Source organism: Marmota flaviventris, chromosome 14, assembly GCF_047511675.1.
Source record: "Marmota flaviventris isolate mMarFla1 chromosome 14, mMarFla1.hap1, whole genome shotgun sequence".
Taxonomy (NCBI): Eukaryota; Metazoa; Chordata; class Mammalia; order Rodentia; family Sciuridae; genus Marmota; species Marmota flaviventris.
The window spans coordinates 58,796,643-58,818,288 of record NC_092511.1 but is presented as its reverse complement, the minus strand read 5'-3'; the positions used below and the strand labels follow the sequence as shown (position 1 = coordinate 58,818,288).

Below are 21,646 nucleotides of genomic sequence, written 5' to 3'. Positions count from 1 at the left end.
ACACATATTTTTTAAAAAGAGCAATCTTCAACATATTCTTCAAATCATTCTATTTTATAAATTGTTACTAAGTTTTCCTTACGAGTATAAACTGTCCCTAGAGGCAAAAGGTAAGGAAATACTATACTTTATTATCCCTCTCACTAAAATACACTTAAAATTTAAAGAAAACACTAAGAATCATGACAACTAGGAACAGCAAAATAACACATGAGTTCTTTAAATTTATTCCAAGGAGATTTATAGAAAAGATAAATCAGGGATACTTTCTGATTTTACAAGTAAATTAATGGTAGCATTGGCAATTGTAAAAGGTGCATTCAAAGCATTTAAGTTTTTCCTACTTAGTGAATCAAAGCAAAATTTGTACTTTCTAGTCCCCTAGTGAAGAACAATTACAGTATTCCACAACCTTCCATATGCTCTCCTTTAAAAAAAAAAAATTGTAATTTAGTCCATAGAAAGTGGAATAAATTGCAGCTTTTTTTTTTTTTTTTTTTTTTGTAAAGTCAGCAGTCTCTTTCCCTAATCCTTACAGGATAGGAAACAGGCATCCCTTTTCAACTCAAATCAATCCAGAGGGCTGGAAAGGGGCAAAACAGGCTGAGACAAATGCTACCAGAACTTGGTTCAAGTGCCAAGATGACAATACCAAAGCATTCCGTTTTTCCAAAACGTCTTATCAATCTCTGCACTTTCGGCTCCAAACAACTCCCACAAACACCACAAAGATTGGGAGGGGGGTGTATAGAACTAATATCCATTGTATTGAGTAAGAACAATTCACTTATTTACTTCAAGCCTCCATCCAGCCTGATCCATCCAGAGGACTGGAGAAGCCTCAGGCCAAGAAGGGCGAAAAGAAAGAGCTGATGCTGCTATCAAACGCCCCTAAGGCGGGAGCGAGAACAGTGTCCCTTATGACTCCAAATCGCTGCAATAAACAACCTGGCCAGCAGGACAGCCTCTCCGGATCTTGGGGTCAGCCCTGAGTCCTCGGCCAAACACGGCCAAACACGGCTGCCAGGTGCAGCACATATGCCCTCGGCTAAGTAGGATGGGGCTGGGGGATGCAATTTACATCGTTCCAAACTCTGGAACCTGTCTATGTAGAGGTGGGTGAAAGCACACCTAAGCAAAATGAGAAAACAAAACTAATTCTTCAAGATTGATCATTTAGAACATTATGTATGGCTCCTTTTATTTTTCTGTTTTCCGAGAATTTCCTTCAAGAAATCTATTGTTATTTAAAAAAAAAAAAACTCAAAACTTTCTTCCTATGGGGAGGAAGAGTCAATTTTGCATTCAAATTACTATCCTGGCATCAAAAGCTATTTTTGGATGAGACAGAGCAAATTATGCAATTCTACAATGTAATTTTTCTTAAAAGAGCTCAAGCTCATCCGAGCTATTTCACCCACACAGAAGCTAAGCAGCTGCGACCCCTCAGCCCGGCCTCTCAGGTACCGTTAAGTGCGAGGGGGGCTTTCACTTAACCCAGGTATTCTCTGGACCTCGCACTGCGTGTCTAGTTCACCGAACCCATCCAGATCCACATAAGAGTTGCTTGGACCAAAGGCCGAAGACAAGTGCCCGCGGCGGCTCGATGACCAGTTGGCACATCTGCACACACCACTTACTAAGCGCGACAGGCATCTTAGGGACTGACAGTCACGGGGTGAATCTGGACCTGGTCCCGGGGACGCCGGTGCGCAGCACCCAGTCGGCCCGCCCCTTCCTGCACACCCGCGGCCAACTGCCCCTTGGCACGGGCGAGGGCGGGGAGCATAAGGGGAAAAGGAAGCGCTCACCGCTTCAACGGGTCCGAAACTTGCGGCGCTCCGGCGGTAGCCGAGACCGACCCAGCCGTCGCAGCCCCGGCTGCCGGCCGGGGTGCAGTCCCGGCAGAAACGCGGTCCCGGGGCATCGCCGGCGGCGCGCGCGCAGCACCCGCGCAGCTCCCCGCGCGCCTCGCACGCCGCCGCATCAGCCCCGGGGCGCCCGGCTTCACGCGGAGGGGCCCGCCCACCGGCGAGGCCAGCCAATGGGCGCAGAGCGCGGGAAGCCGGGGGCGGGGCGGAGCAGGCTGAACCGCCCAAGTGTCTCTGCTGCCCAGCAGCTGCCCAGCTACGCTTCCAGATTGGGGGAAGCACATTCTGTAACAGTCTAAGACGTTAGGGACACGCTTCTGATTTTGCAGATTCTTTCCTGTTTTAGACAAGTATTTCTTTGCTCGCTTCTTACCGAACACCTTCTGCGGGCCAGCCACAGCCTTACTTTCGGATCTCGTAATCCGTAGGATGGGTGTGCAAATACAGGAAACAGGGACTTGCAGGAGCCCACAGAAGGCGCAATCCAATATCAAAAGTCAAGTTTTGATATGGGGAGGGTGAGATTTTTGCCAGGAAGAAAACCCAATTCTGAAATTCCAGTGGCCTTGGTTCACAGTGGAGAACAACCCACACCACGTCGTCGTTGATTTTTTCTTACAACTAGGCAATGTGTGATATGGTTAAAATTTTCAATCATGTGAAAAAATCTATTCAATGAAATGCGTTTTCATCCTCCGCTGCCTCTGCCTATTGCCCCCCACCCAGATTGGAAATCTTTTCTTTTAAGCTACCATCAAATTTCTTGCATGTTCCTTCAAAGACAGTCTCCGTTAAAAATACACACACACACAATACTTCTCCCCCAATCAGTCCCCCGCCATACACACATACCGTTTTCCACTTTTCTTTTATATACGTACAATGTATCTCCATGCCTTTCATTCATTATATTGATGGCCTAGTATTTCATCAAATTATTTCTACTTGTTTCTATGCTTTTGCTATTACAAACTGAAAGAATCCTCCACGCAAGACAACTGGTCGGGGAGAATTCCAATTTTATTGCAAAAGGCTGTGTGCTTATATAGATCTAAGGAGAGATGGCAGGGCTTAGATAAATGGCAGGCCACCCATTTATTGGCAAGTTCTTCCAGATATCAGCTCCGGAGCCCAGGAATTAGTTCTTATTGGGGCTAAGGTTCCCCGCCAGCGAGATTTGAAATTGGCGCCGGCGGGAACTTTTTGTGCCAGTGAAAAAAAAGGGGGGGGAAAGTAGGAAGAGAAGGTCCTTAGGCGCCATGTTGGGTTTTTTTTCTGGGTGCGGCTGCCCTTATACTTTTCCCAACACAAACAATACTGCAGTCAGTAAGTACTGCAATACCGTCAATACTCCTATCTATAGCTACTTGGCATATGAGCCTACGTATGTTTAGAGTAAATATCTGGGTGTTAAATGCTAGATCTTAAGGTGGGGACGTTTAAAATTCTGATGAATGTTCCCAAATTCCTCTCCATACAGTTTGTTTCAGGTTATGTTCCTATGGCAATGTCTCAGAGTGCCTGTTTCAGCACATATCTCTATACAGCATGCTATCAAACTTAATTTTTTAATTTCCTTTTCTGTGAATGGTCTGCTCATACCCTTTGTCTGTTTTTCTATTTAGTTGGTCTTTTTGAAAGCTGTGGAATATTTTCGTATATGTAAATTAATCCACCATAAATAGTTTATCTTTTACCCACCTGTCTTTTGGCTATGTTTATGGTATTTTTTGCAATGATTTTTTTTATTTTTCATATAAACACATTTTAATTGATTTTTAAATGTTTCTAATCTTTCTTTAGATTAATAAAAGATTTAGAAAAATTCTCCTGTGACTGCTCCTAGTATGTTTTATATCTATATGTTGTTCAATAATGCAGATAATCCACAATAGGAATAATATATGTTATGACAAAGAAATAAATTAGGGTAAAGGATATTAATAAATAGTTCTCCAAAGATGATATACAAAGGCCAATAAGCACATGAAAAGATATTTAACATTAATTGCCATCAAGGAAGTGAAAATCAAAACCACAATGAGATTCCACTTCATAATATCCACTTCAAGATGGATATTATAAAAAAGGCATATATATTTTTATATGTACTTTGATTATATATAATCCAATACATATTTATATAGAAAAAAAGATAATAACAATATATATCACATGTAATATATACAATCAAAAAGATAATAACGAATGTTTGTGAGTGTCATGGACCAAATTGCATCCCCTACAATTCATATGTGGAAACTTTAGTGCCCAATATGAATGTATTTGGTGATAGGCCCTTTAGAGCAGTAATAAAGGTTAAATGAGATCATAAGTGCGACTCTACTTGAGGCCCTAATCCAATATGACTGGTGTCCTTGTAGGAGGTGTGTGCACACAGACAGCAGCCCAGCAGCCTAGCGGCCCAGGGTAAAGACATCCATTGGTAAGCCAAGAAGATCTTGGGATAAACCAAACCTGCTAACACCTTGATCTTGAACTTATAGTCTCTAGAACTATAAGAAAAGAAATTTCTGGTGTTTGAGTCTCCGAGTCTAGGGTATTTTGTTTTGGTATCCCTAAAATACTAATACAGAAAGGATGTAGAGAAACTATTGTTGTAAAAGTAAAATAGTACAGCCACTTTGGAAGACAGTCCAGTAGTTATTCATACAGTTAAACAAAGAGTTATAATCTGATCCATTGTTTCAGTCAGGTTTTTCATTGCTATGACCAAAGGAACTGACAAGAATAACACAGAGCGGAGAAAAAGTTTATTTGGGGCTCACAGTTTCAGAGGTGTCAGCCATAAAGGACCAACCCCATTGCTCTGGGCCCAAGATGAGGTACAACATCAGAGAAGAAGGGTGTGGCATAGGAAAGCAGCTCAGGACATGCCAATCAGGAAGCAGAGAGAGACTAAGCTAGGCTTACTAGGTACAAAATATATACCCCAGAGGCACACCTCCAGTGACCCACCTCCTCCAACCACACCCTACCTGCCTATGGCTAATCCCTATCAGTGAATTAATGCAATGATTAGGTTAAAGCTCTCATAACCCAATCATTTCACCTTTAAATTTCCTTGCAATGTCTTACACATAAGCTTTTGGGGGGATATCTCAAATCTAAACCATAACACCAAACAATTGCATTCTTGCACACATACTAAAGAGAAGTGAATCGTGCCCATACAAAAACTGAATATTCATAGCAATGTTATTCATAATGGACAAAAAGTGGTGACAACTTATAAGATTATCAACTGATGAATGGATAAAGCAATGGGATATAGTCATTATGTAGATATATATCCATTCTATATAATGGAATACTATTCCACAATAAAAAGGAACAAAGTACTGATATGCTTCAAATGAATGAACCTTGAGAACATTATGCTAAGTCAAATAAGCCAGTCAGTAAGGATCACATACTATATAATTCCATTTCTATGAAATAGACAAGAGGTCAATCTATAGAAACATAAAAGGAGATTAGTGGTTGCACAGAGCTGGGAATTGGGGGCCAGATTGATGCTTGGGCACAGAATTTCTTTGAGGGTGTTAAAATGTTCTAAAATTGTGGTGATAGTCACACAACTCTGTGAATAGACTCAAATTCATTGAAGTATATAATAATGGAGGAATTGTGTATACATGAATTATATCTCAATTAAAACAAAATGAATACCCAGACTTCACTGGATAAGAGTTAAAGTATATAAGCAAATAGTCCATACAAGAAGAAATACAAGAAAGTAAATCTTGGAAAAATCATTGACTTTGCTGCAATGCTAGTTGAAAATTACAAAAGAGAATCTTGATAGAGCTAGGAAAAATAGCTAAATCCATAAGTTGATAAAATTGTTTCACAGAATAACTATTTTCAAGAGTGCTGTAGCAAAGTACAAGATCTATGAAATCATTTCTTTTCATCCAATCATCTATATATAGAATACAATACAGTCCCTCAAAATAATACAAATTAGAAAATCAATTTTCATTCATTATTTATTGCAACACTATTTTTTTTAATATTGACTTTTTTTTAAGTTTTTTTAGGTGGACACAATATCTTTATTTTATTTTTATGTGGTGCTGAGGATCGACCCAGTGCCTCATGCATGCCAGGTGAGCACGCTACTACTTGAGCCACATCCCCAACCCCAGCAACACTATTTATAATGAAAAACAAAATAAAACTGGAAACTACTAGGATACCTAATTATTGGGAGGATACACATTAAAGTAGCAAAAATGGGTTACACTAATAAATGGGGAAATACATGTGAAACAACATGAGAAAAGTAGAATACAAATTAGTTTGTAAATGCTTACAATTATGCATAAGTAAGCATGCACTATTGAGTATCATTAGGAAGAAATTCAGTAAATAAATAGTACCAGGATTCCTCGGGGGCAGAAAACTGTTCTTTTTGGAAAAATACACTCATAATTTGTTTTGGGTGTCAATTGAGACCATGAAAATATTGATTATGAGCAGAAGCCCTAGCAACACAAGAAAAACTGCGTTGCATGAGAATATGAGAGGAATTTATCTTTTGCCTTGAGAGAGAGGAAGATAGAGTGTTGAGAAGAGATAGGCCAAACAAGGAGGGGATAGGAAAGACAAGCCAAGGGGACAAGGACAAGGCTGGTTATGCATTGAGTAAAGGGCTAATGGGAAATCTCTGGTGATAATTTGGGAAAATAGAGTTTTAAGCAAAGCAGGGTGTGACATGTAAATTGGAAGTTACTTCCCCAAATCTTAAAATTTCACTGAAGCTTTGCGTGAATGGAGTTTTGTAGAAACTGAGGAAGAGGCTGAAGTTGAAGCAGTTGGAAGTGAAAAGGTCACACAAAGCTGAGGCTTCAGGGTTGAAAGACTGGAAGAGACAAGCACCTCAGCAAAGGCTGGTGATCTTGAGAAGGGGTGTGGCCACCCTGATGGCTATTTAAGATGAACTCACTTAGATTGCAAAAGGAAGAGAAAGTCTAGCTGACATTTGCCTTACATAAAGATAAGAAGATAACATTGTGTAAATGTAGGTGTTTTAAGTTTAGGAGAGGCTTAAGTTTATGAATTTTTAAGTAATACTGATTTTCATCCATTGATGAAGATAGAATAAATGAAGCCTGGTTAAGCCCCTGCCACAAGTGAAATCCCTTGGATGTCATGTTCAATGGACCCTGGATAATGGCTGGGAGAAATGGAAACGAATAAGCAAGATGGAAAAAAATTTATTCCCATCTCTGAGTAGTAAAGTTGGAAAGAGTATAGTCAAGCCATCCAATTTGGGGTAAATCATTTTAATGTGTTCCGTGTTGATGTGTTATTACAGCAAAAATAGAATCAAATGTTCAAGAAGGTTGAACTGTAAAAAAAAAAAAAAAGTTCAAAATAATGAATGTATATGATAGTTTCCACGAGCATTTGAAATTCTTACTTGCTTGGACTTCAGAATTCATGAATTCCACTGACTTAGCCAGAGGAAGGTTATAATCAGCCCTAATTTACGGACAGCAGGTCTGTGGCACAGGGCCTAGAAGTGATTTTCCCAAGGTTATAGAGCAAGCCAGAGGGTGAATTGAAAATAGAACTGTACCTCACCACCCCATGCAGGCTATATGATAACTTGTGTACTGTCAGCAAAGAGTTGAGGAATGAATGTCCTGGAGAGGTTAGCATGGTTTTATGGCTAAAGGAGTCTTGCTCAACAATTGCAAATGCCACCTGACAACAGCAAATGACCTATCTAAGCCTATAAACAGTAACATCCTGGGCATGGAATCAAAAATTTCAGAAAAACAAAATTCCTCTTTGACAACCAAAAAAAAAAAAATTAAATGCACAGCTTCACCATCATGAAACCATCATTTGTGTAATGCTGTAATCTCCAGAGGTAGTCACCTTCAACCCTACCCCTCTAAAGACTAAACTTCTAAAAAGTAACTCCTTGGCTGTGGGTATAGCTCAGTGGTAGAGTACTTGCCTAGCATGGATGAGGCCCTGGGTCTGATTCTGAGCACTTAAAAAAATGCAAAAATTACAACTCCTAAATACTGTAATATCAGCAAGTTTATAGAATCTTGGATATGTATTTACATGTTTTTCCGAAGTACAGGATTTTCTGGTGACATAGGACCTCACTGATAACTTTCTCTAAGTTTCCTTATTGAATTAACAGAACTAGAAATTAGAATGATAGTCTGGAAGTTAAGCCTCATAGCTCAGCCACTAAATAGACATCTCTAGTTATCCAGGAAATGGAAAGATTGCCCAGGTAGCCATTCTGCTCATACCTGGGGATATTTTAGAAAAACAACGAAACTTAGGATCCCAGTTAGGTGACTGTTCTCTAGGGTAGGTTCTTACACCGCACTGATGTAGTAACTAGAAAGTTACAAAATATGTTTTCAGGAGTTTTATTAATCTCATTCTGTCTCAGATAGGATTCTTTTTGATGAAGGCTGTGTAAGGTGGGCTGATACTTTATGTCCAACCCTAAATGGAAACATCATGATCATATACTATAAACTTCTTAACTGGGTAGCTTTTTTTTTTTTTTCTTTTAACCAGGAATTGAACCCAGGGACACTTAACCACTGAGCCACATCCCCAACTTTTTTTATTTTTTATTTGAGACAGGGTCTCACTAAGTTGGTTAGGGCCTTGCTAAGTTGCTGAGGCTGGCCTTGAACCTACTATCCTCTTGCCTCAACCTCCAAGTCACTGGGATTACAGGCATGCACCACTGCACCTGGGTCTCCCTTTCTTATTAGGGACCACATGGTTATTGCTTTTGCTTAGTTCTTCAGAGTCACACTTTATACAAGATCTGGCCAGGAAAAAAAAAAAAAAAAGAATTCTCATTAGAAGAAAGAAGTAGAAGAAAGAAAATGTTGGTTCCAGCATCTATTTCTCAGTGAGCTCTCATTTAACTGATAAAAATGGTGGAAGCCAATCCCCTTCCTATAGTATAACTTTGTATCTATAAACCTCTTACAGAGCTCCCATAAAAAGTAGGAAATACAGATCTAATTGGATAAAATGTGTGTTGAAATGTATACTGTAAGTTTCCACCAATACAAAAAAGTGTATTAGAAGTGTTATTTTTACAGGCAATATTTGATTATATATGAATAATTCAGTTATTATGAGATAAGGGAACATCCACATTTGCATTAAAATTTTGGTCTTTCTATCTCTTTTAGTATGGTTTGGCTGCTACTATCCCCTGCTCTTTAGCATCATGGTATCATAGGTTAGGACTTTTGGGTCAAATACACATAAATACATAGGCTGAATGGGTTTTGTATGGATATTGATATAACTTTATTCAGAATGCCTTTTGAGCATCCTTAGCAATTTTACTGTTTGAATTCTGGCAATACACAAGAACTGTCTTCGCTAACCAAGAGAGAAAGACCGTGTTCACACAGAAGGAAAGGAAATCTGAAGAACTCCATGGGGTCAACAATGTATCTGGGTTGCCCCTCTGCTTCCTTCTCTTAGTTTGACTCATGGTCTGTTTTACATCCTGGCTTTTTATTTTGAAACCTGGTTTAGCAATTTTCTTTTTCTTTTTTAAATATTTTTTTAGTTGTTGATAGACCTTTTTTATTTATTCATATATGGTGCTGAGAATCAAACCCAGTGCCTCACACATGCCAGGCAAGTGCTACCGCTGAGCCCCAGCTCCAGCCCTGGTTTAGCAATTTTCTTATGCACAGTTCCAAAATATGGACTATTTTAATTGATTCCCTAATTCATCCACCTATCAAAAAAAAATTTTTTTTGGTATCAGGGATTGAACCCAGGAGCACTTAACCACTGAGCCACATTTTCAGCCCTTTTTATTTTTTATTTTGAGACAGGGTCTCACTAAGTTGCTTAGGGTCTCACTAACTTGCTGAGGCTGGCTTTGAACTTGTGATCCTCCTGCCACAGCCTCTGGAGTGGCTGGGATTTCAGGTGTGAGCTACCATGCCTGGTCCAACATTTTTATCACTATAGCACATAAGCTCCTCTTGCCCCCCTTTTTTTAAAAAATATTTATTTATTTATTTTTGTTTTCGGCGGACACAACATCTTTGTTTGTATGTGGTGCTGAGGATTGAACCCGGGCCGCACACATGCCAGGCGAGCGCGCTACCTCTTGAGCCACATCCCCAGCCCTCCTCTTGCCCTTTTTAAGGCTGCAGATGAATGGTGAGATAGCCACAGTGAAAATACAGTGTAAGAAGGGTGGGCTTTAGGCTTAGAAAGACTTAAAATCAAACTTAACTCTACCATTTATTAGCTGAGTGACTTGATTTAAATTACTAAACCTCAATGAGTTTTAGTTTCACTCTCAAGGAAAAGGAGTGTGGAAGGTATCTCTCAAGGTAGTTCTCAATGATTCTGACATTCATGCTTTATGTAATCTTCTTGCCTTGAATGTGACCTGGACCTAGTGACTTGCTTCTAGCAAATAGAATATAGATGCTCCTCAATTTAAGACAAGATATGTCCTGATTAAATCCAACATAAGTTTAAAATATTTTAAGTTGAAAATGCTTATAATACACCTAAGCCACTGAACATCACAATCTAGAAACACAGTACACTGTAGAAGATGGGTTGTATCTCCTGTTGGGTGTCTGACAGATCAGCAGCCAGATGCCACTGTCAGCATAGCAAGGAAGGATCCTACTGCATATCCCCACCCCAGGAAAAGATCAAAATTCAAAATTTAAAGTACGGTTTCTGTCAAATAAGTATCACTTTCACCCCCATTGCAAAATCAAATTGCAAGAGGAATCATCATAAGTTGGAGACCAGAGACACTGCAAAAGCATTGGGCTGTCACTTGCATAAGAATGACTTCCATCTTACCAGATTTACTCTATTGCCTTCTTAGTTTACATGCTTTGATGAAACAAGCTGCTATTTACAAAGCCCTCTGTAGCAGGAAATGAAGACCTCCAGCCAATAGTCAATGAGGAACTGAATCCTGCCAACAACTGGGAAGCAAATCCTTCCCTAGTCCTGCGTTGAGATGCCATAGCCCCAGCTGGCACCTTGATCATCATCCATAAGAGAACTTGAAGGAGAAGACCTAGCCAAGTCAGCCCAGATTCCAGGAACTGAGATAATAAATATTATTTAAAGCCACCAAGTTTTGGGAGTACATTTGTTACATAGCAATAGATAACTAATACAATAGGAAAACATGTCCCTTGCAGACCTAGTGTGGGAATTGGAGTGTATATAAGAAAGATGATGATGATGATGATAATGACAGGGGATTCCCAAATGGACATAAAGTAAGGCTTGGAATCTGACAGAAGTGCTTCTATTGTAAATAAAAATATTTTTAGTTCTTGAACCCCTGAGGAGTAAAAGAGATGTAGGTATGGGGAGCAGGGTATTGTGTTTCTCACAGGCCTAGACTGTCTGACTCAAATAGAAAGGAACTTGTATGCAAAAATAAAAGTGGCAGGTTTGTGAGATTCAGTGAACAAGAAAAGTTGCATGGGGTCCCAGGTGACAAAGTTGGAAAAAGAATTGGGAAGAGGGTTGTTCTCCCACTTCTGCTCAGATTGGAACATAGTTATCACCATGTTTGGTATGATGGGTGAACAATAAGAAAGAGATCATAACAAAGAGCATAAGTGTTCTTGATTCTGTGCAGCTTCTAAGAAGGGAAGCTGAGGACCAGATGCCAGTGAAATTTGGGGTATAGGTGTCTTAAAGGATATGCCACAGTTTGACAGGCAAGTAAATGAAAACATTCCAAACTGAGGGAACAGCACAGCAAAGATTCAGAGCTGTGAACAAAATCATTTTTTTTAAAGAAAAACAAGTGAGTTTACGTGACCAGAGAATAGAGTACATCCTGATCTCATTCCAATTGTCTCTAGAGCAATGATTCTCAAATGTTTTAGCATTAGTTTCCCTTTGTGCTCTTAAAAATTATTATCACCTCTAAGAGGTTTTGTTTATGTGAATAAAATCTTTTGGAAATCTATCATGTTAGAAATTAAAACAGATAAGTGTTTAAATATTTAGTCTGCATTCATCTAAAGTAACAAAAATAAATACATTTTATATTAACATAAATAACACATTTTTATGAAAAAAATAAGCTATAAGTTATAATTTCCAAAACACAACAAACAGCTGAGAAGAGTGGCATTCTTTAACGTTTTTTAAAGTCTTTTCTGTTTGCCTTAATAACAACTAAATTTTCATATTTGTTTCTGCATCAATCTGTTACAATATCACACATCACATTGAATCTGGAAAACAGCACTATGCATTTGTGAGAGAATGGAAGTGAAAAGAGCAAATCATATTGTATTAGGAAAGTAGTTTTGATCTCCCAAGCCCTCTGAAAGAGTTTTGGGGCTTCCAGAGGTCCCTGGATCATACTCTGAAAATCAGTTTCCTAAAGCAAAAGCAGTAGCTATTACTGAGAGAAAAAGCCAGAGTTCACAAATGCACTGATGACGCTGATGATAGAACTAATCGTGATCACTAACATTTACTGGGTTCTTTGTTTGTGCTAGTCTAAGCACTCACAAACACCTAAGATGTGGTTACAATTATCCTTCACAGATGTGGAAACTAAAGTCAAACCCTAAGCAACTTTCCCAAGTTTACACAGCTAGTTAGTAGTGGTGAAGTTAAACACAAATGCCAGAAGGGTGGCTCCTAACCACTGCACCACCCAGCCTCTCCCAGGGACAAAGGCCTACAGTATAAATGACAAAGGCCTAAGTCAGCCCACTCACCCACCCCTTCTGACTCCTCTCCTTGCCATTTCAGATTTCAATGCTCTTTTCTCTTTCCCTGCCTGGTTAGAGAACTCATGTTTCTTTTGACTCTGCAGTAAGTCCTTGTCTACTGCCCGTTGTTCATTATTCCCACCACTCCACAGAAACTGCTCTCTCTAAAGTCACCAGTGACCTTATAATGATCAGATTCAATGGCCACTTTTCAGTCCTCATTCTCCTTGCTCTTTGAGATATGCGGTATTATTAACCATTATCTTGTTTATTAAAATTCTCTCCTCTCTTGGTTACTCTGACACCAGATGCTTTCTGTCTTTTACCACCTATGCAATAATTTGTTTTCAGAAAAGTCTTTATGGGGATCCTCTCCCTTGCTTATCCCTTGAACATCTTCATTCCCCAGTGTTTGATCTTAGGCCCATCCTTCTTCTCCTTCTGCATCTTCTTGGTCTTCCACACCATTCACTTCCATGACTTTAATTATTAAATATATACTGTTAAAACCCAAAGATATTATTTAAAGTCCAAGTCTCTGTCATATGTCCCATGCACCTCAAATTGAACACATCCAAATCCTCCACCTATCATCTCTCCCTTCAGATTGGTCCCTTTTCCTCTGACCTGGGTAATTATAGCACCATCTTTTGTGACACTTGGGAGCCATTCCAGATTTCTCTGACATGCCTCATGATTCTACTGGATAACCTCTGAAAACTTTCTGAAGTCTATATTTTTTCCCTCTCCACTTCTGCTATCTTAGCTCAGGTCCTCCCCTTCCTGCCTAGATTATTGCACTAGCCTTGTTTTTCGTTCCCATTCTCCTGGTTCTGGCTGCCGACAGTTCACACACCCACAGCAACCAGGGTGGCCACTCAACACAACTCTAGCAACCATGGTTATTTTTGTCTCCTGTATTACTGGGAGCACCTGGAGCTGGACAGCCCTGATGCTTTTGCTCTTCACTACTGTTGAATTTCATGGTTATTCCATAGCAAGGAACACTTTGGTGAGTCCCCATTTCCTTCAAGAAGCCCACACTTAAGCTATCCTTGTTGACTGGGTAACAAACTGTTTAAGCTGAATCGTGTGAATCAACAACCATTTTATAAGACTCATGGATTCTATGGATCAGAGATTTGAAAAGGGTATAGAAGGGATGGTTTGTCTCGTCTCTTTGATATCCAGAGCCTTCCTTGGAGGTGTCTCAGATGGTGAGATTTGTACTGATCACAGCACCCAAAAAAGCCACTCTGTGTGGCTTAATTTCCTTGTAGTTACTTTGGGGTAGAAAAATTTCTCATGTGGCACTTCAGAGTTCCAAGTGCAAATGCTCCAGTGAACAAGGGGAAAGCTACAACACCGTTTATGACAGACTCTGAATGGGTGCTAGGGATGTCTCTCAGAGGTAGAGCCCTTGCCCAACGTATACAAGCAAGCCCCTGGGTTCAATCCCTAGCCACCCCCCCACACACACATACATGCACACATGCACAGCTGAGGGTCGCTTCCCAACATAGGCAAACATAAATACAGAGGAAATAATCCTATAAGCTTTCAAGCAGGAAAAAAAAAACAGATGACTTGAAAAGAAGTTAAACTGTGTTTCTGAAATGTCAGAAGAACAGACAGAACGATCCCCTCAGAGTAGAATTCAGAAATAGGTGCAAGGATACACTGGAATTTAATGTTTGATATACGGGTGCCTTTTCAAATCAGAGAGGGAAAAATTCCCTACTGAACAGTCATCCAAGAATTAGCTTCACTTAGTAGCTATTGGAAAAGCAGAAGTTCTTCCAAACTCCGATGCTATTTCCCCGAGTTGTCTGCTCTGCTTGTGCTCCTACCACCTCTAGTCCGGCCCATCTCCTCCACTTTACTCTGCTCTTAATCTCTGCCTGGGATTCCTGGACATGTGCCTCCCACAGATTCTGCTCCTTCAGTGTCCACATCACCATCAAACAAGTTTGCCCATGTGTGTAGTATTCAACTCTACTAAGGACTGGGAAAATTAAAGAAAATTACCATGTAGGACAGGAGAACTTAAGAGCTGAGTACCAAATATGATTTTCCCTCCAGAAAACACCTATGAGATTCATGTGAACAATGTTCATTGAAAGGTGCATGGATTTATTGAGTAACCCACTGCATACCAGGCATAGTTCTAGATACTGGGGATAGAATGATGTAGGAGATGGTGTTGTGCCCCCACCACCATATACCTTTGGTCCTTACCATTGTACTGCACTCCATCCCACTTCTAATTACAAGTATCTGCATCTCTTTGCATGTTGCCTCTCTTCAGAAGTTAGAACACAGCCTGCCTGTGAGCAAGTCAACTCATCAGGAAAGAATTAATACACCCTAAAAACAACCCTCAATTGGTGACCAATAGGAGTTGACACAGTACTACCCTTTATATGTGGGAAACATTCCAAGACCCCCAGTGGATTCCTAAAATCATGGATAATAGCAAACCCTATATAATACTGTGGTTTTTTTCCCTACACATACTTACCTATGATAACATTTAATTTATAAATTATGTGCAGTGATAAACAATGACAATAAATAGAAAAATTATAACAATATATTGTAATAAAATTACCAATATCACTACTTTTGGCTTTGGAGCCATCATTAAGTAAAATAATAGTTAATTGAACACAAGCAATCCAATATCTTCATAGTCAATCAGATAGGCAAGACAGTTACTAAGTGGTAGGCAAGTGGCACATCCAGAGTGAGCTGGATTCACATCGCAGGCAGGATGGAGTGAGATTCCATGCTATTTAAAACAATAAAAAATTTGAAACTTACAAATTGTTTTTTTCCTAGAATTTTCCATTTAATGATTTTTAACCACAGTTGACCACTGGTAACTAAAACCACAGAAAGCAAAACCACAGATCCAGAGAGGGAACCATTTTTCACTAATATTTCAGCAACAACACCCCTCACAGTATATTCTTTCAGGCTCAATGTTTTCCTGCAGGACAGAGCCTTAGTTAACTACAATGGTAAATTGCTTGACAAGTTATCCTTTATTGACTGACTTATCTGTCTCAATTCCCATTCTGTGTGTATATATATATGTATGGGTATACATATATATATATATTTTTTTCCTTCCTTCTTTCTTTCCTTTCCCTTTTCCTTCTTTCTTGTACTAGAGCAATATTGACTCCTCAGGCACTCTACTACAGAGTTATATCCCCAGCTTTTTAAAATATTATTTTGATATAGAATCTGGCTAAGTTGCTGCTGAGGCTGGCCTCAAACTTGATAAGTAGTTGGGATTACAGGCCTGGCCATCGTGCCTGGTTAAAACATATATATTTTAAAAAAAAAGAAGAAGAAGAAAAGAAAGTCCTAACCTTATGGTAAAGATAAATTATAAATAAGTAAATAAATGAAGGTGTGATTTTAGGAAATTGGAAATGCTATGAAGAAAAAATAAAAGAAAGTAGGGGACACAGAATGATTGGTGGGTATAAGGAGAAGGGATGCTATTTAGATGGGGTGGTCAAGAAGATCTTTTGATTTGAGGGAGGTGTGATTGAAATGAGGGAGCAAGCCTTGGGAATGTCTAGAGGAAGAATATTCTTGGCAAAGTCCCTAAAGCAGGAATGAACTCCGCATAGGTTTAGCAAGAAGGCCAGAAGGGCTCTTTCCTCTTCTCCAGCTACACTCATTCCCTTGGGATATCCTCTAGTCCTGTGGGCTTTGGTCCCATCCATGTGCTTCCAACTCCCATAATCATGTCTCCAGCTGTATCTCTTTTCTGGAATCCAGACTTATAAATCTAATTAACTGCCCTTCTCCATTTGTATGACTCAAACTTAAGAGGTCCAAAATCTAAATGCTGATCTTTTCCGTACACTTTCTCCTCCCACTGAGATGTCTTCCCCCGTCTCAGTAAATGGGCAAACTTCATTTTTCCAATCTCCCAGGCCAGAATTACTGGGGTCATCTTGTACTCCTCTCAATCATCTCTTACTTCCAATTTGGTAGCAAAATCCTATCAGTTCTGCTTGAAAATATGAGAACTCACTCACTTCTCACTGCCTTTTCTGCTGCCATTTTGATCCAGACCACTATTGTTTCTTGCCTTTCTGGTCTTACTTACTCCTACTGCAGTGTATTCCTAGCTAGGAGAAGAAATCTCTTTAAAACAAAGTCAATTTATCTCATTCAAAGTAAAAGCCAAAGTTCTTGCAATGGCCTACAAGAGTCTACACTGTCTACATTCCCACTTAGCATTTTTACCTCATTACGCACTATTCTCCTTCACTTCATTATAGCCACAAGAGTATTATTATTATTATTATTATTATTATTATTATTATTATTATTTCCTCAAATATATCTATCTCAGGACCTTTCTACTTGCTATTCTCTCTCCTTAGAATGTTCTACTCCAATTAGCCATGAGGTTGGCTCTTCCTTCAGATATTTGCTTCAATGTCACCTTCAGAGTGATTTGCTCCTTGCCCAGGGCCACTGCATATGGTTGTGTATCTGGCCAATAGGACAAATGGAGACTGAGATCCATTCTCAGTACATAACACACAGGGGTCACTCAATAAATGTTCTTGAATAACTAAACAAGTGACCAAAATAATGAACTTTTAAGTGAGACATACATAAGACTCATAATTTAGAGGAAAGGACATTTCTTAATTTCATCTCCAGCACTCTCAGAGCTTCACAGTATTATTCAGAGTGCCATTAGTTCCTTTTCCCTCCCTTGGGTAACAGATTGTGGCCAATCTGCTTTGCTGGGGAAAAAAGAAGCCTAGTTCTCTTTGACCCTTTCTTAGTTGCAGTAAGACTTGGCTGAGGCTGTGGAGATTGCTATACTGTTCTTAATGACTGGATTACATTCTCAGAACCATATCTTTCTCCACAGGAACAGTAAAAATGGGTTGTATTGTCCCTCTTTCTTTAAAAAAATATTTTTAGTTCTAGATGGATACAATATCCTTATTTTATCTATTTATCTTTATGTGGTGCTGAGGATCGAACCCAGTGACTCACAGAGCTACAACCCTAACCCTGTATTATCCCTCTTAAGAAATAGAGTTGAGTTTTTGTGTTGTTTTGGAAGTGCTGAGAACTGAACCCAGGACCTCACACATACAAGGCAAGCACTAATACTCAACCACAAAGAGAGGCTCTCAGTGGTGGAAGAGGCCAGGGAGGAAGATAATTAGTCATCCACAATGAACACGGCTGTCACTTCTTCGGTCAATCCCAGTGACAACCTGAAGCTCCAAACTGCCACTAACCAGGACTCCCAGCCATTTCCCTACCCCACCCCTCTTTGAGAAAAAATTACAAAAAGGTTTATTGCTTTGCTAGCAAAGGAGAAACACAGGGGACTCCTGTCCCAGAGGCTGTGATTCTGCCCATCAGCAGGAACGGAGGGCTATTAAAGAGGTGATTTAAAGGCTACATTCCATGGGTTCTCTGGAGTTGTAATTCACTTTTTAATTTGGGAGACAGTCCTTCCCAAGATCTTCTGGTACCATCCCCAAAGTCTGGATTACTTCCTCCCTATGGTGGGTATATACTCAAGGACAGATAACTCTGCCTAGGGTTAGGAAGAAAGATAATCCTGTTGCCTTGAGATGAGGGAGGGGGAGAGATTAGGGAGGAGCAGGGAAAGAGAAAGAGAAAAAAATGTGTCCACTTAAAAAATAAGTAGCAGTGGCAGAGCAGCAAAGGCTATATTTAAAGCATAAGGTAGACCACTGTTACATTTCCCCACTGTCAATTTCTATATTTCAATTCTATTGAAAAATGGACTATGATATCTCCAAGCTGCTTCCTGCTGAAAGAGGGTGAAGTTGGGGAAATCACCCAAAGTCCTTATTCTCTAACAGGTGGGGGGTGGACAGTTAAGGGCATTCAGCATCAGAGCAGTCCAGAGGTCCACGGTCTAGCCCTCTCTTGACCCTGTTTGCTGCAACATGTAGCAAAAGTGTCCCTCCAGCTCTTGAAGGTTCTGTAGGGCCTTCTCCTCCCCATCTTCCCCCAACACATGCCAAGAAAACTGGTCCCTGTCAAACCTGCCCCTCTCCTTCTCGGTCCTGGCAAGAATAGCTTTGGCATCTTGTCCTCCAAAGGAAATATACCTCAGATTCAGAGGTCACAACTTAGTGCTTCCTTCCTGGAGAGCGGCTGGTGTTTGTTATCCAGAACCCCACCATGATCGATAAAGGAAACTGACCAAATGCCAATATCTAGTACCAGGCAGTCCCTCAGATTCAGGAGAGCAAATCCCAGGCTATCCAGGTACAGCTCAATCTCACCAACCAAATCCAGATCATCCCTGGTACAAATCAAGCCATCACCACCCTGTTAGATGTCCAGTCATAAGCCTGTTCCTCATCAAGCCAACCCCCATCTAAAAGTTGAGTACAGTCATCATCCCTGTGTAGAATCTGGCCAACTTGGTGAAGCTGACAGAGAGGGATGGTAACATGATGCTCACCCTGCCCATCAACAACCCTGTGAATGCCAGTGACACTGGGGCCATCACTCAGCTCCTCTACCAAAAGATCCCCTCCCCCTTCTGTCACTGTCTTAGACTAACAGGAAAGCCAGGAAAGAAGAGTCTTTCTGCCTCCCAACTGTCTGAGGTTGTGGCTGAGCAAATGGAGATGGTGTTAATCAAGACCATGATTGAGACCAGGGCAGACAACGTCACCAGGAAGAAAACAACCTGATTGTTCAGAGCTCTGGGAAGGCAGGCAGGCAGCTATGGTCCAGATGGTGCCCCCAAAGGCAGAGCAGCAGGAGATGGTGCAGATCCTCCAAGAGACTCTGCAGGGAGTGCAGACTGCACCCATTGCCCTCCCACCATCAGGCAAAAACTCTCCCAGAATTTTCAGATTCAGACTGCAGAGTCAGCGCCTACTCAGGTCGCCAATTGCACACCTTCCGGTAAAGGTACAGTCAGTTCTTGTTCATGATAGCCTCTTAGCAACAGCTGCAACCACCTGTAGCAGCCCTATACCCCAAGCTCTCTAGCTGAATGGGACCAGCAGAAAACAATTGGATTCAATTCTCCCAAAAAAAGCATCCCCTGCTAAAGATTGAGCCTGTTGGGAGAGTCATCATTCTGAACACAGCACAGGAGTTGCCCAAGCAATGCAGACCATCAATATTAACCAAGTCCAAGTCCAGGGCATGCTGTCACCATCACCAACACTAGCCAGACAGCAGCAATTGTAAGTGCAGAATGTTTCTGGAAACAACTTGACCATCAGTGGGCTAAGCCCCAACCAGATCCAGCTGCAGATGGAGAAGGTCCTGGCCAGAGATGCCCCACCTGGAGAGAAGTGCTGTATGGCCTACATGAGTCCCAATTGCAAAGATGGGGAGAAGAGGTCTGGAGACAGGGCCAGAAAAAGCATGTGTCCATATCCCTGACTGTGGCAAGACTTTTCTGAAGGCATCCCTGCTGCAGGCCCACGGGCAACTGCACACCAGCAAGCTGCTCTTGTTCTGCAAATGGTTCTTCTATGGAAAGAAGTTCACATGGAGAGACAAGCTCCAGAGGTACACTCTCATCCACACAGAAGACAAACACTTTTGAGTGTACCCAGGGACAGAAGAACTTCATGAAAAGTGACCACCTTACCAAGCATTACAAGATCCACCTGTCCCAAAGAACTTATAAGGCCAACTGAGACAGAAGATGCAATCCTTTATCTGTCCTGCCTAGGCCCCTGGCAGACAGGTGCCCATGGCTGCCTTTAGCCCTACTCCTGATATGTGGCTGCAGACCCATAGGAAGGGACTCTGCTCGCTATGCTCTCCTTCTCCTAAGGCCCCCGGCTCCAACCAGTCCTTCCCTTTTCATCACTAGCTCCCAGCTTGTCTAGACCATGGATACTGGCCATGCCCAATGAGACATTCTAAACCAGAATGCATGGGAACCCTTATTTTCAAAGGAAAAACATGCATTTCGTTCCATCAAGGAGCAAATCTGAGCTCCCCTCTCATCCTCACTCCCTAGCCCCAACACTTCCAACACTGTGGGAGTCCCATCCTGCCTGGCCCACCCCAACTCCTATGCCTCTCTGCCCCCAAACACAACCACTGAGGATGCCCATAGGCCCTGCACCTAACTCCCCATTGGCACCCACCTCTGCAGAGGCTCAGGAGGCACCTCCACACCACTGCCCAGCCCTGTTAGGGTGCTCCTCCAGACACTCCAATTTCCTATTTGAAAAGTCAAATACCTATGAACCCTCCCCATTCCTCATTTTTTCTTATGGAGAATGCTGCCTTATGTTCTCTACTTGGGATGATGAACATTGTATATTGTGTGTGCTTTAAAGAAGTTTTATTTAATTGCTCTCTTCTTCCTTTCCATGGAAGTCCCCTCCCTCATGACTGCTTTCTGTTTACACCAAACTGTGGCAATGATGAGCACGTGATTTTTTTCTCTAGCAATTCTCTTTCCTAAGTGGCACGATATTTCAACTCATATCTGGATTCACATAAAAACATCTCCATCCAAGCTGGGTGCAGGGGCCCATGCCTATAATCCCAGCGACTAAGGAAGCTGAGAAAGGAGGATCACAAGTTCAAAGCCAGCCTCAGCAACTTAGCAAGGCCCTAAGCAACTTAGTGAGACCCTGTCTCAAAAAATAAAAATTATTTTTATTTTATTTTTTGGGTACTGGGGATTGAACTCAGGGGCACTCAAACACTGAGCCACATCCCCAACCCTATTTTGTATTTTATTTAGAGACAGGGTCTCACTGAGTTGCTTGGCACCTCGCCTTTGCTGAGGCTGGCTTTGAACTCCTGATCCTCCTGCCTCAGCCTGCTGAGTTGAATTACTGGGAATACAGGTGTGCACAACTGCACCCAGCTAAATTCTGATTATTTTTATACTTAAAAGAAAAATATTGAAACTGAACTAAAAGAAAAATTAGTGAATGTAAATATCAGTGAGAGAGAGATTTCTCAGAATAA

The 21,646-nt window shown here is 40.9% G+C and overlaps 1 pseudogene; it reads left to right on the top strand.

Moving 5' to 3' along the window:
• Positions 1-1,606: 1,606 nt before the first annotated feature.
• On the top strand, positions 1,607-20,349 carry LOC114091965 (transcription factor Sp2-like; annotated as a pseudogene).
• Positions 20,350-21,646: the final 1,297 nt, after the last annotated feature.